The sequence below is a fragment of the Strigops habroptila genome, chromosome 3, assembly GCF_004027225.2.
Source record: "Strigops habroptila isolate Jane chromosome 3, bStrHab1.2.pri, whole genome shotgun sequence".
Taxonomy (NCBI): domain Eukaryota; kingdom Metazoa; phylum Chordata; class Aves; order Psittaciformes; family Psittacidae; genus Strigops; species Strigops habroptila.
Genome location: NC_044279.2, coordinates 58,856,973 through 58,870,947, shown reverse-complemented (window position 1 = coordinate 58,870,947; position 13,975 = coordinate 58,856,973). Strand labels below are relative to the sequence as shown.

The 13,975-nt window shown below is 38.4% G+C and overlaps 1 protein-coding gene across 1 annotated transcript in view; it reads left to right on the top strand.

Annotated features, from left to right (window-relative positions):
* Nucleotides 1-276: 276 nt before the first annotated feature.
* Nucleotides 277-13,975, top strand: part of RASSF8 (Ras association domain family member 8) — a 49,391-nt gene continuing 35,692 nt past the window's right edge. The window contains exon 1 of the mRNA XM_030479380.1: nt 277-369. The gene's annotated coding sequence lies outside the window, so the exon portion shown is untranslated. The remainder of the gene's footprint in view (nt 370-13,975) is intronic.

Sequence of the window (13,975 nt, the reverse complement as noted above, 5' to 3'; positions counted from 1 at the left end):
GCTGTCGAAATGTTGTTTACCACACTTAGTTATTTATAGCAGGAAAGTCACACTAGGTATAAGAGGTAGCAAATTAAGTGCAGTATCCTAGATTTTTTTTGAACCAACTTTTAACAAATAAAATACTACTTGTATATAGCAGGCTGTTACATATCTAAATCTGTAGGTGCTAGGTGAACCCTTTTTTTCCAAAGCGTTAGGGGGAAGAGAAGGAGGATAAGAAGTTTACCTTCAAGAAGGCAGTTTTACGAATGTATAGTGATGTTTCAATTTTTTCTTCTAACAGCTGAGCTTGTCAGAAGCATTGACACCTATGCCTGGAGTAGGAGATTGCGCTAAGCAGACATCTCTCTCTACCTTCATCTGCAGGTAAGAAATTATGACCAAAAAACTTCGAATAAGAGTTTTTCTTTTTCCTTCTGAAAATAGTTGCACATAAAGAATACCATGAGCTCTAAAGCTTAAAGAACTTCATAAATACATATTCATTACTCCCCTAACCTGTCTCTGAGGAGCGTGCCCTGAATGGGAGGAGACTCTTGTCCCTGGCTCCCCTAATTTTTGGGTCTTGGGCAGCAGCTCTCAGTGCCAGCAGCAGCTGCCAGGTGACTTGTAGGTCAGGCAATCAACACATGGGTTTGGGGATTGCAGGCTGCAGCTGCCTCTTGGACTGTGCCATAGATGTGTTTAGAGCAGAGGGCCCCAATCCCCTTTAGTTCCATAGATTTCTTAGCTTCATTTGGGGAGAGGGCCATTTTCTTCCCCCTTCACATAAAAGTTCTGCAGGAGAAGTACTGTGGCTGTTTAAAACACCCCCACCCCAAGCAACCCTGCAGTCCAGCTGTTTCATAATGTGAGCGTTCACTTGAAACACAGTGCTGGATATAAGGTGATCTGATAGTTCAGCAAGTCAGACATTGCCAAAAATCTAGAAGAGATGTCAGGGAAAGAAAACAGTAACAAGTAATGTTTTTCTTGACAAAATGATTATTTTCTTATATAGCAGAAGTATCAGAACTTAGAATCGAATGCTATAAAAACATACAGTATCAGATTATGCATTAGTATTACTTTTCATATTGCTTTGATTTTTTTTTTTTTTTAAGTTCTCTGTTTTGTGATGTAAATGAAGCTGGTGAAGCTTGTCTGGCTTGTCCCGATTTACAGGCTTTGCTTAGTGCTATCTTGTCCTATATACATGTGTCAGCTTTTAAGTGGTAGACTTCTATACCAATCACACCTCCTTCTGCAATTTTATGTATAGAATACTATCCTAGAACTCCCTTCTATTGCGAATACAATATTTTTTAGTAGTATTCTGTTGATAATTGAAGCAGGCGAGGGACCAAAACTAAATACTATAATATAGTTTGGTCATTTGCTAAAATGATGGCTTGTCTCGTGCTTAAGTTCTGTGTATCAGAAGTAAAGGCAAGCATAAATGTATAGCGGTTTGTTCTTATTACAGGAAGGGCTGAAGCACACTGTCATTGGGGCTCTTCCAGCCCTATAAAGACAGGCAGTAATATTGCATGACTGAAAGTATTTACTTTCATTGTCCTTAATATGGTGTAGAATGTTAATTGATAGAAATATATATATGCATATATAAAATGCACTCTGTATACTATATAGGAGCTTTGCTGAAGTCTAGCATGTCTGTGTATGTATAGATACATATGTACAACATTAAAAATGCTGTGTTGTCTTGGAGTCTAGCTTTAGAGGCCAACATTGTCTTAAATTGTCTTGTGTTTGGGAGGTCATTTGGTTATTCATTAAAGGTCTTTCAGTCTCACATTCTAGGAATGTTATCTGTTTCATACAAATCAGTTTATCATTTGTAAAGCAGACACTTCCAGAGTATTAATTGCTGCCCACAACCAACAACATATTCCTGATAAAGAATATGATGATTCTATGTGGTAGAGTAGTACCAGCAATGAAGATAATCCTGTTGACTAAAACAGCATGCAGAATTTATAAGGACACTGGTCTCTCTCTTTTTCCCAGGTGGTGTTTAGCCAAAGCATGCATATGTATATACACACACACACATATATATGTATATGTGTTAACCTGTAACTCCAGGAAACTGAGAATGTGGTGGTATTGAGTCAGGTTTTCTTCTGCCAAGTTAAAATATTAAAGTATTTGTTGTGACTATATTTGAGTAAATTCCTTTCAGTGGAGCAAGTCTGTGGCTAGCTGCCAGACGACTAGAGTGTCAGTCCTTTATTTGTCGCTTTGAAACAAGCCATCTGAGTTATGCTCTTTGAATTTATTATATGAGAACAAGAAGTATGTGCCTGCTGAAGGTTTGTCAAGATGGTGCTTGCCCATCCTCACGGGGGAGAGTTACTTACTTACCTTCACTTGTATTGAATAAACCAAGTTTTTCTTCATAAGCATCACTAATCTAATTTGTTGTTATGTAACTTCTTTTTGCTGTCTATTTTGGGACATGAAACAAAGGATCAGCCTGTAGTATGTGGTTTATTAAAACACTTTTGCCCAGCTGAAATCATGGAGCTGTAATAATTTTTGTACTTTGAAAAGAAGAAATCCACTTGTATTCATTGGCAATCAATAAATAAAATCACAAAGAAAACCACTATTATATCCATACATAAATCTGTGGTTCCCACATGTTTTGGATAGGCTTTACAGCCAGATTCCTTCATCTCAAAGAGCAGGCAGGAGAACTGAAAAATGCTTAGAGGAGGGTAGTGAGGATAATGAAAGATGTGACTAATTTAGCAACCTAGGACTTCTTAGTGCAAAAGAAAAACATCTTAATGTAGGAGGGAAGCCTACAAAATGATGAATGAGAGGAAGGAAAGCAGGACTTAACATTATTCACTCTAGCAACACAAGAACCAGTGGGCATCAAATGAAGCTATAATAGAAAACTAGTTCAGAGCAAACAAAAGGCAGGTAATGCTTTGTAATGCAAGAATTACATCTGTGGAACTCCATGGCAGAAAGCTGTGGAGACTGAAGAGCGTAAGAGAGATCCTGTTGAGGCTAATGAATAGAAGTCGTTCCTGTGAGTACTGGAGTTAGGACCAGCTGGGAGCTCACAGGGCTTTCGGGAGATCCTTGCAGTCTTTTGTCTTTCCCTCAGCATTTGCTGTGACTGCTTGTTCTTTAAAATTCTTAACCCATAAACATAAAATGTCCAACATTTCTTATCTTCTAGCTTACTGAGGCAAGGTCTCAATCTTTTCCACAACAGCATCAGCCAGGGTTTCAGGTGCTGCTCCGTGTTCCTCCAAAGGGGCACTACTTTTCTCACTTAGGCTGTTTCTTCACAGAAGTCATGGAGTAGGAGAGCTCCATTTCTTGTGCTGAGACTTCATAGTGATGCAAGCTGTTTCTATATGAATGCCATAGTCACAGTTGTAATTGCTTTTGAACTTTTCACTAGCAAAGGTAAGCTGCTGCTAGTCAGAATAAATATATGTTATATGACCAGATGGTGAAGAATCTGTCACCCTCAGAGTGAATGGATTTTCCCTCAGTGGCTTCAAAAATCTACTGTGTAAGGTCAGTATTAGTGATGAATACCAGCTGGAGACAGATTTACAGGGCTGGGCAGACGTTTGGTCTTGGTTCAGGATGTTGCCTCTTATGATCTTCGGGTGTTGTAGATTCTCTGGAATTGCCTCTACAGCTTTGAAAAGCAGTAGTTCAGGACAAGTTGGGGTATTTTTTGTGGGCAATAGGTAGTCCAGGACCCTTCTACTTTTCCATAAAACTTTCAGCTGATAAATTAAAATTTCACTCATGTTTGTACTTGATTTCAAAACAGAGGAGTGACTTCTTTTGAGAAATTTTTTCTTCTTCCACTGCTTAAACTTTATGTATGAAAAGTAGACAAAAATAGACCTGCTTAAGAATTAGACTTTTTCTTTGTTCAGTGTGGATCTAATGGCTCTCTAAAGCAATTTAACTTGCACAAAGTCTTAAACACAGTTGACAAAACCTTTGTTCTGAGAAACACTTCAGTGGCTTTCACTAGTAGCAGTCATTTGTTTGGAGCAGTGATACTGCATTGTCTAGGAAGCTTAATAAGCAAGAAAACCAACTTTGGTGTTTGAACATCGAGACTTCATTTGTATCCTGCAGCTGTGAGTAACTGCTGAAGTGTTTTGTGGCCTGTGTTTTTAATGAAGGAAGTATCTTTGACCTTCTGCTCCTGGATAAACTAAAAAACCTGAGTATGGTCCCTTCCAGAACCATATTTTTGCCACGTAAGCAGGGTGGAATTTCTTTTTTGTCAGAATGTCCCAGGTCATGAATTGGAAAAATATCTCATTTGTTGATCTCATGATTTCCCCCCCTCATCTTTGCTGCTAGTGTCTTCAGGAGTAAATGAAGAGATAGGACAAGTTCCTGGGTGCTTTGTGAAATGATCTGTAGTTAAGGGAGAGTTTTTCTCTGGCATGCCAGGAACTTCTGATTGAGATGAGAAATAATCTCAAAGGAAATGTGCTTTTTTCTCACATTTTCATTGCTTCTCTTGCACATTTCAACTTTCTGTGTATATACCTTTCTCATACTGTCTTTCAACTGCATCAGTACAGAAAAAAACCAGATTGCTTTGACAGGGTTATCACTGGGACTCTTGAATTTTCCTGCATTCTTTGGATTACAAGAAATACTTTTCATCTATTCCGTCTCTCTGTTCCCTGCTCCAGAGCTGAACACTGCACAATGTACCTCTTGTTCCCTTGCTATCTGTGCTGTAGCTCTTTAATGACCTTGCACTTGTTCAGACTGGTGGGATAGCATAGCCGAAGTTGAAGTTACCATGATGTGTGCATCTATTTATTTCCTTTTCCTCACTTGTTCACATTTTTATTACATGTAGCTTCTTGCTTTCTCATGTAAGGCTTCTTTTCCTACCTCTTTTTACTGTTCCGTGTAAATCTGTCCTTGCATAAAACTCACATCTTATATCAGATCTAAATGGTTTGTTTACATTTGCAGCACCAGTACTTCAAGTTTCTGGAATGCATTTAAAGTTGAATGCTGTGACTCTGTTTCTGAGGAAATACACTGGTCTTATGTTTTGGGGGAGGGGTGGGGGGTGGTGGGAAAAGGGAAAGAAAATATATTCTGCCAGTGGTTTTTCTGAATTGGGATTCATTGTTCTCTTGCCAACCAAGGGCAAACTGAAAATGGAGTGTACATGGAGACAGTATGTCTGGAAAGAAGGACAGAAGTATTGATAATAAATGACAGGGAGGGTGGTGTGTGGAAATGCCACTTACATGAAGAGACAGGAAAGCTCAGCTGTCCTGCTTCAAAAATGTTTGATTCTTTCTTTACTACCTGAGTCATGGGTCCAAGCTATGTCCAAGCCCTAGGTGTTGCAGGCAAACTATTTCATCCTGTTTTCATTAATTCATTGAGCTTTGGCAAGAGCATCCTCTCACTACTCTGCTTGCTGGGTTGGCTTTTTCTGTACAACAGTGTAAAGAATGGGATCATGTGTTTCCTGTGGACTCTAAATTTAAAGTTAACCTGACTGTCCTTTTTGAGGTCATAGTTTGTTTTTTTTATTAATTTATTGAACACGAGGGAATTCTGCAATATCCTAATCTTTGTAATAGCAAGATGGTAGATCTCACCTGATGAGTGTTTAATAATACACAGTCATTAAATGTTTGAGAGGAAAAAATATGTGCATATTACGCAACATCTAACAACAGCTCCAAGTTTTTTCTACTTGATATTTGCATAGCAGTAAACAAAAAAATAGTTTTCCCAGCCTGCAACTGCAAAGATAGTATTGATTTTTGCACTAATTGCAATGCACATTAGTAATTTCTCTTTGGCGGGAAGGAAACTCTGCTTTCTGGAGCCATGTCATTCAGATATAATCTCTTTTCCATGAAGGTCTGGCAATTCTGTAGACTGCTTCCTACAAAGGGTAGCTGCACAATGTTTAAAAAAGAATTTCTAGGCTTTGTTTGTTAAGGAACATGTTCTAGTAATTGATACCTTGAAATGAGGGACAAAAAATAGCAGCGACATGGAGGCAAATGTAAAGTCTATCTCATTTGTCAAGTGTGTAAAAATCTCACTTTAAATACCTTCAAGTTAATATTCAGATCATCACTAAATAGAAAGAGAAATGTGGATGCCTGCTAGACTCTTCAAGTCTAGCTTTGTACTTATAAAAGTAATTTCAGATTTCTTTTGTATAACCTTTCCTGGGTCTTAGGAAACTTCTAATTGAAGTCTTGAAACTTCTTCAGGAAGCTGCAGCACCACGCTGCTTGTCACAGAGCTGGCCAAGCCTGACACCTGTCACCTGTAACAGGATTATTATGTTTTAGACAAAGCATCCCTTTGAATTCCATATAGCAAGGCTTTGTTTCCTCACAAAAAAAGACTGAAGGCCCATGTGCTTTCAAACAAAGCCAAAAGGTTAAGTTTCCAGATTGCTTCTGAAAACAAAAATACTCTGTGGTTCTATGTGTGTCTCTGGGCTGGATGAGGATTTATCCTTTTCAGAGTGGTCTTTTTCAGTTCAACAGCAAAGTTCTTTTCAAAACAGAAAAATCAAAAATTAAGGGGTTTTACCACTTCCCCCTCCCCCCCCTTTCTTTTTCTTCAGCTTTTCGATTCATCCCCTGGCTTTCCCATCAATTTGGATTATTAGGAAGGAAGGTAAGCAAAGTGTTAGGCTGCCAGAACTCATTGCATTATGTTTTTGTTTAGTAGATCAGCAGTGAGCACACTTCTGAATAAGGTTCAAGCCTCTCCCTTGCCGAAGGGTGTTCGAATTGACATTTCTACCGCAACCAGGCTACAAGATTTCCTAAGCTGAATGAATATCCTCCCTTGGGTACATTGAGACAGTTTGTGTCTCTCTCTTGATGGCCACATCTCTGGGAGATTCCTGGGTTTCAAGTCCCTGCTGCTGGGAATACCTTAGTTGTGCATGTGAAATGGCAGGGTGTCTGGAATGATTTTCCTCTGAATCCTTAGCCTGATGATTAGCACAATTTCTTAGGGCATGGGAGATCCTCATCTTGCATTTTGGATAAAGATCTCTTCAACCAGGGTGTTGGCAAGGAACTGGTGTATGCACTTGTGTGCTTACAGTATTTCACTGAGTAAAACTATGTAGTTTTAGCACAAGTACTAGATCTGAAATCAGAACATAGTTTGGGAGGTTTATAATTTTATTTAAATTCTGCTGTGGTTTGGAGAAAGGTCGTACTTTTAAAGATGTAGTCACATCCTTGCTCTCAAAAGACATTTTGTGTATGCTTAATTTTCCTGTGAATCTACTAGTGTGTATAAAGCAAAGCCTGTGTTTGAACCCCTGCGGGCTTGGGCGCCTCTTTTTTTTTTTTTTTTTTTAATGAAAAATATGATCTTGCAATCTGTTATGGTTTTCATAGATTATGTAATAAAGATGGGCAATGTGCGTTCCTTTACCATGACCAAGAACCTTACTTGCAAAATACAAACTCCAACACTCTTACACTAATTTAGAATCATAAAATATATCACCAGTAATTTGCTGTTATTAGTTGAACCAGAGACATCTTATTCTGGAGCATGCTTGGACAATACATGCTTAATTTTGTTAGCAACCTTTTTAATATAAACGGTAAAAAGAGACTAACTAAAGCATAGCTTCATGTGTATACCCACTCTTCTTCCCCACGCTGGATATTCAGACAGGAAGACGGATAATTAATGACTCTGCTCAAACAGGATTTTCAGCACTGTACAATTATGTTAATTTGTGGATAGGTTTAGATTTTACTTTTCCCTCTGAAAATAATGCTCTTCTGTATGTTTTTATCTTGATTTAGAGATTTCAGAAATGCACTTGATTTTGAGAGGCTCAGGCAAGGTCAGATACCTATCATAGTAGTTGAAGAGAAAATGCTGTTAGTGCCCTTCCTGTAACACAAATTGTTTTGATGATTGGCTCTGGTCAAATAATTATATAAACATCAAAAGACTTGCATCTGAAATACATGCATGGTCAGGAAGCTGAAACATGGTGTTCTAGTGAAGGTCGTGTAAGGATGAAGCTTATTTACCATTTTAAAGTATTTCCAAGTAAAATCTAAAATAGATTGAAGAGGCTTGCTAGGCTTTTAAATATAGGAACAAAGGCTTTATTCAGGTAATTTTACGTAGCTATTAAGATGGCCTTGACATTTCAGTGTAACCAGTGGTGATAATGAGTTGGGTTTTTTTTTTCCAGATCGGATGTCTTGGGCAAAATGGGAGTTGTTCAGTTTTGGAGGTGGGCAATGGTTTGACAGTGGCTTGTTTCCCAGCTAGCTGTAAACACAGTGTGCAGCATGTGTGGCATGTGCACCTCCTCCATTCCACATGACTGCAGTCTCCATCCCTTTCTTTGAAATAGAAATCATGGCATACAAGTTAATGCAAGAACCATGAGAGATATTTTAATATCTCTTGTTAACTTGGCTTACCTCTCTCTACTTAGTCTGTCAGTAGACCTGTATGTTTTTCTTGACATCGGTATGTGAGCCCTGTTAAAGGTAAAAGCACTGCTTATACTTCTCTGTCAAAAGCACTCTGGCAGTCCATGTCTAAAGCATGGGTAGGCTACTTTCTGCCATGCCATATGTTAGTGATGCATTCGTCACTTATTTGCTAGTCAATAAACTTGTATGTGCTCAGATCCTGATTTTGCATATGTGTAGACAGTGCAAGCTGAAGGTACAAATGAATGTATGTGGTAGTACAGACTGTCAAACAAAGACGTGACAAAAATGCTTTTGCAAACTTGTTAGGTATCTTTACTTGCTTTGTGTGCTTGTCAGCAGGGTAGTTTCAGAAGGATCTTTGCCAAATGTAGTGTTATCAGAGATTTTCAGAAGGGTTTGCATAATTTATTTACTGATTCTGAAAAACAACACAGTGTGTGAGTCCTTGTCAGATAAAGTCATAAATCTTTCCCTACTACTCAGAACATGCAAGCTATGTAATTCTTTCTCCCCTACGTGTACTTTACTCACCTTTTTCACATAAGTAAGTATTGGCTGGAAAGATACTTGGGAGGTCATGTAATCCAACATCCTGCTTAAACAGAACCATCACCAACACAGTGTAAAGTCAGCTGTGGATTTAGTCTGGCCGTGTCTAGAAAACCTGCAGGGGTGGAAGTTTTCACAGCCAGCCTGGCTAGCCTCTTCCAGGGCTGCCTTACCCTCCCAGAAAAGAAGTTTTTCTTAATACCCGTTTTGAATCTCCATGCTATCCCTGGTCTTCAGAGCTCTTTGGATGCTGGTTGGAATGCTCTGTTCTCCCACCCTAGCATGCTGGGATCCTGGGGAAGTTAGGACTCTCTAACTTCCAAACAAAATGTCTTAGGACACCTCTCTGAAAGACTAATGACTAAACAAAAATACTGGAAGTAGTACTGCTAACATAGCTTCTGATGAGTATGTATAATGAAAGCTTTTTTGGGAAGATTTAAGAATATTTCACATCTTGATATTGAAATCTACTTCAAAATTCAGTGAGGAAAAGAAATTGCCCTTCTTCCTTGTTTATTTAGTGTCTGAAAGACTGTGCAGTAAAAGTATAGTGGTTTTATTAGAAGAAAATGAAGAAGAATGACCTAAGCAGTGTATTGTGTAGCTGACAATATCTAGATCAATCTCTCCAATATAGCCTTGAAGAGTTTCTTTAGGGAATTCATTTTGGGTTTTTTTGGGGGGGAGAAGGGAAGGGTAAAGGGTGGGAACTAAATCTTTGCTGTCTTCATAACTAAAGAACCTTGTATTTTCTTTACTGAAGCATAGCTCTACAAAATACAAAACTTAAATGGAAATGCAGGGAACCCTTAGAAAAATAACTTATAAGTAGCAGTAGTTTCCATCTCACAGCTCATGTGGTCTGAGATAGAAGAAAATACAGATTTCTGTGGTTAACATTAAACTTCCTGTTTTCAATTCTATAGTGGGTATATAAATCTTATCCTATGTGTAGTTGATGCAAAAGTTACGGATGATCTAAAAAGACAACTTTATCTAGAAAATACAGGTGATAATGCAGTTTTACAGTAGAATCTCAAATGCCTTTACTTTCCTGAGAGAGGTGTCAAAAGTACCCACAGAATACTTAAATCACCAACTTCTTTTTGCTATCTCAGTGCCAGTAGCGTGTTATGGAAGTACTTTACAGGTAAAGAAAAACAGAGGCTTTAAAATAACGTGGAAAGGGACCTGTATGTCATAGTCTTATTGCAACTGGCTTAGATTCTCTTTTTTACTGTGACATGTAAAGTCTGTTCTGTTAGAGATTCTAAATTGAATCCACCAGTTTTATTTTTGTTTCATTTTTTTGACAGCTGAGATATACATAGCATTGGTAAAATATGTTCTTGAGCTGCAATAGGCCTCTTTGGGGGGGGTATAAAATGGGTATAAAAACATGTGCATATGTTATAATGTCATAGCCTTTTCCTAGCTATACCAGCAACACTTTACCTGCTAAGTTTGCACAGAAATTTAGGAATAATGAGATAAAGTGTTTACTAGTCAAATGGATGTGGTATCCACTCACTTGAAAGGTAGTAGGAATGTACAAGATGGTGTGATTTTTTTTTTTTAATTTTTTCTTTTTTTTAATGTAAAGTAGCAATAATTCCTCCTAAAGAGTGTTTCTAAAACTACCTTCTGTCTTTCTTTATGAAACCACAGAGCTAAACTGCAGGTTGAGTTGTGTATATGCCTTGAGAAGCTTGGGCAAGTGGTTCTGATAATGAATTTCCTAGTTTTAAGCTAAGAGGATTTGGGTGCTGCAGTGTTCCCTTAGCAGTTCTGTTTGATTTTCATTACATTCAATGTTTAACAAAACTTTTGTCTCAGTACTTCATCCTGCACTCTGCAATCTGACATTTGGCCTACTTGGATTGTTGTGGAAGGTTGTGCCTGTTTGACAGTTTTAGATAAGCTCCGTTGGCAGTGGACTGGATTTGAATTAAGGTTTCCTATTTTTAATTAGGCTTTACATTGTGTTGCAGTGTTTCGCATTTTCTTCCGCTTTCTCTTCCTGTGATGACCGATACCTGTGTGTGTATTTATTCATTATGACCTGTTAGCTGATTTTTATGTTCTCTCAGGAGCCATGGAGGGGATTTGGGAGTGTGAGGTTTGGCACTTTTTTTGAGTGCCAATGCTGAGTAAGTATTGAGACTATAGATTGACCTGTGCAAGAGATTTCCTGTAGTCTCTATGCAGGTATTACTCTAAGCCAATTTAGGAATCTTGGAGCCTGAAGCTTAGTCTACACCTTCACTGGTGCAATTTTAGTCTCTTTCTATATGTTCTTGCAGTGAGCTGGCACTAATGCCACAGGAGGTTCAAGTTTTGTGCAGATCTCATAAGCTCTATGTTAACAAAAATTTCTTTATGCTGGACCATTTCAAAAGTTTTGTGGGGCGTCTGTTGTCTTTCATTGAGAGTGGGGAAAAAAGGTTCTGTGATAGACTCCCTCCGTTTGAGAAAATGAGTGCTTTCTACCACTGCGTTTGGGCCAAGGCAACATCTTTGGCACTTCTGTCTGACAGAGACAACTTCAAGGTTAAAACAAACTATAGATTAGATAACTAGGGTTGGGCTTCAAGGTGAAATCTTGTTTCATAAAGTACTTGAAGGGCAACTTGACCTCTGCAAGAAAGCTGGGTTGTTTGGTTTTGTTTTTTTTTTCTTTTAAAAAGAAAAAAAAAAAGACAAAAAAGACTGGAGCCTGAACATTTTCTACCAATTATTTTGTACTGCACTTTACATTTGTTCTCGTCTTGAAACATCACAAGAAGTGTCAGCAGAAGGAGGAGGTCCTAATAGGTACCTGTTAGTATAACAGGACAGAACATTTAATTCTTCTGACTGCTACCTGGATGCTGAATTCAGAACTTAATAACAGTTTCTGGTGCTGATTCCTTTGAACAGTCAGTCTTACTTGATCCATGACTTAAAAGTTGCTTCAGGTAAGCTAAACATGAACTGTTTAACTTCCTGGTTAATATGCATGTATTTATTTGTATTAACCTGCCCTTATATGTTGACAGGCAATAAGAATCAGCAACTTAGGATAGAGAAAACTTTTGAGACTGGACTAGATGATCCAGCATTTCTCCAAAGCATGTTTTAAAATGAAGCTGATGCTCTGTTTTGTTTTAGAGTGTGCTTTCTTCAAAATTTGCTGTCCCTGCCATATATTAAAATAGTGAAAAATCTAAAAGATTATCAATGATTATAATATTTTCAGATTATTGTTCAGTGTAAAGGTGTGTCTGTCTTCAGGCTTTCTTTTCTTCCTTGGGTTAATACTTTCAGAATACTAAATGATTGGGATTTTTTTTTTTTAAGTTTAGCTTTCAATTTTTTTCCTATTATTGAATAACTGATGCAAGTATATATATCTGGTCCTGGTTTTAGTCACTGTTGGTCTTTTAGAGTATTTGAGAGATGGCTCCTGTGGTTTACCTTCTGAAAGTTAATCTACCATGCACCCAGTGGTACCGTGTTGGAGACCCTGATGCTTTGTGGAAACTTAGAATGTGAGTTTCCTGAGTTCTCATGTTTGTTGCCTGGGCTGTGTACACATTTCTATGAGAGGATTATTTTGGGGTTTTTTAAATCAAAACTCTGTAAGCAGTATTAAGACTGAAAATTGTTCCATACCATAAGAATGCCTTTAATTAGCAGATTTGTAGAGCTAAGATCCCTCGTGGCTTTTTCTGCAGTCTCATGTATATTGGAGGGTTTTTTTGGCCTTATGACAACAAGAGGAATTATACATGCCATCATCCAATATAATCTTTATCTGAAAGTAAAAGATGGGGGTTGAGGCCCTTCAAACAAAGGAAAGTCTAGAACCCTGCTCTCACATTTGAGGGAGTGAGTGCTCTGATCTACTACATACAGTCTCCACCTTGTCCATGGGTTTAGCATTCAAATCCAAAGGAAAGAATTAGGTACTAAAATTCACGAGAAGGAATTTGAGCTGTGAATGTTCACCATCCTCACCCAGCCTGACTGAAGAGCCTGAATGCGAAAGAGATGCATTTGCAGGTGCATCTGTCTCGGGGGGGTTTGGGCACACTGACACTCAGTGGCTGTCCTCAAATATTTACCTCTGTCCTTTTGCTGCACTGAGTAGGGAGCTCTGGCGTTGCAGGTTTTATGAAGTCCATTCCTGAAGCACAGAAAGAAAGTAGCAATGTCTAGCATGCCTGTGAGGAAGTCTTCCTCTTGGCCTGTCCTTAGCAGAGAACGTAACCCTGCAGAGTTGTTTCCAGTCAGTGTCCTTTGTTGCTGTCTTAAATACTGCTTTCTAAAGCTTGCCCGTCTGTTCTGAAAGTTGAAGTACTATCAGCTGGAGCTTGCTTCCAAGCCTGAAACCATGCTGCTCACATATCTGTTCTGACACTGTTATTCTAAATTATATTCTTCAAAGTGCTCATGCAGCAATGTATTTGTTCTAATGCAAAGGTAAGAAGAACTGGTGCTCCCATTTGCTTTTGTATTTCTGCAAGCATAATATTTGAGGGGTGCTGGCATGTGGAAGAAAGCATTAGAACTCAGGCAGGGCTCGTATCTGATCTTTTTTCCTGCAGGTTTTCTGAGCATGTTTATCCTTAAAAGCATGTTTTGACAGAGCGCAGCAGTTATTGTGAAGCTGACAGTGGATTACAATATTGTTTGTTTAGAATTCAGAAGCCTAGTATTAGATTGCTTCTTGTCAGCAAAGTGCAGGATATACCACATGGTGTTTGCACATGGAAGTGGTATGACCCCAGCCCTAGCAGTGGAATTCAGATGAAGTGATACTGTTCTCTAGCCTGCTTTTTTTCTTATTATTATCTCTGGTAAAAGGCGTGAGATTGTGTGAGTACAGCTTTATGCTGCAGTCGAATGTGCTTTAACTTTGTAAAGGCAAAGATTTCAGTATT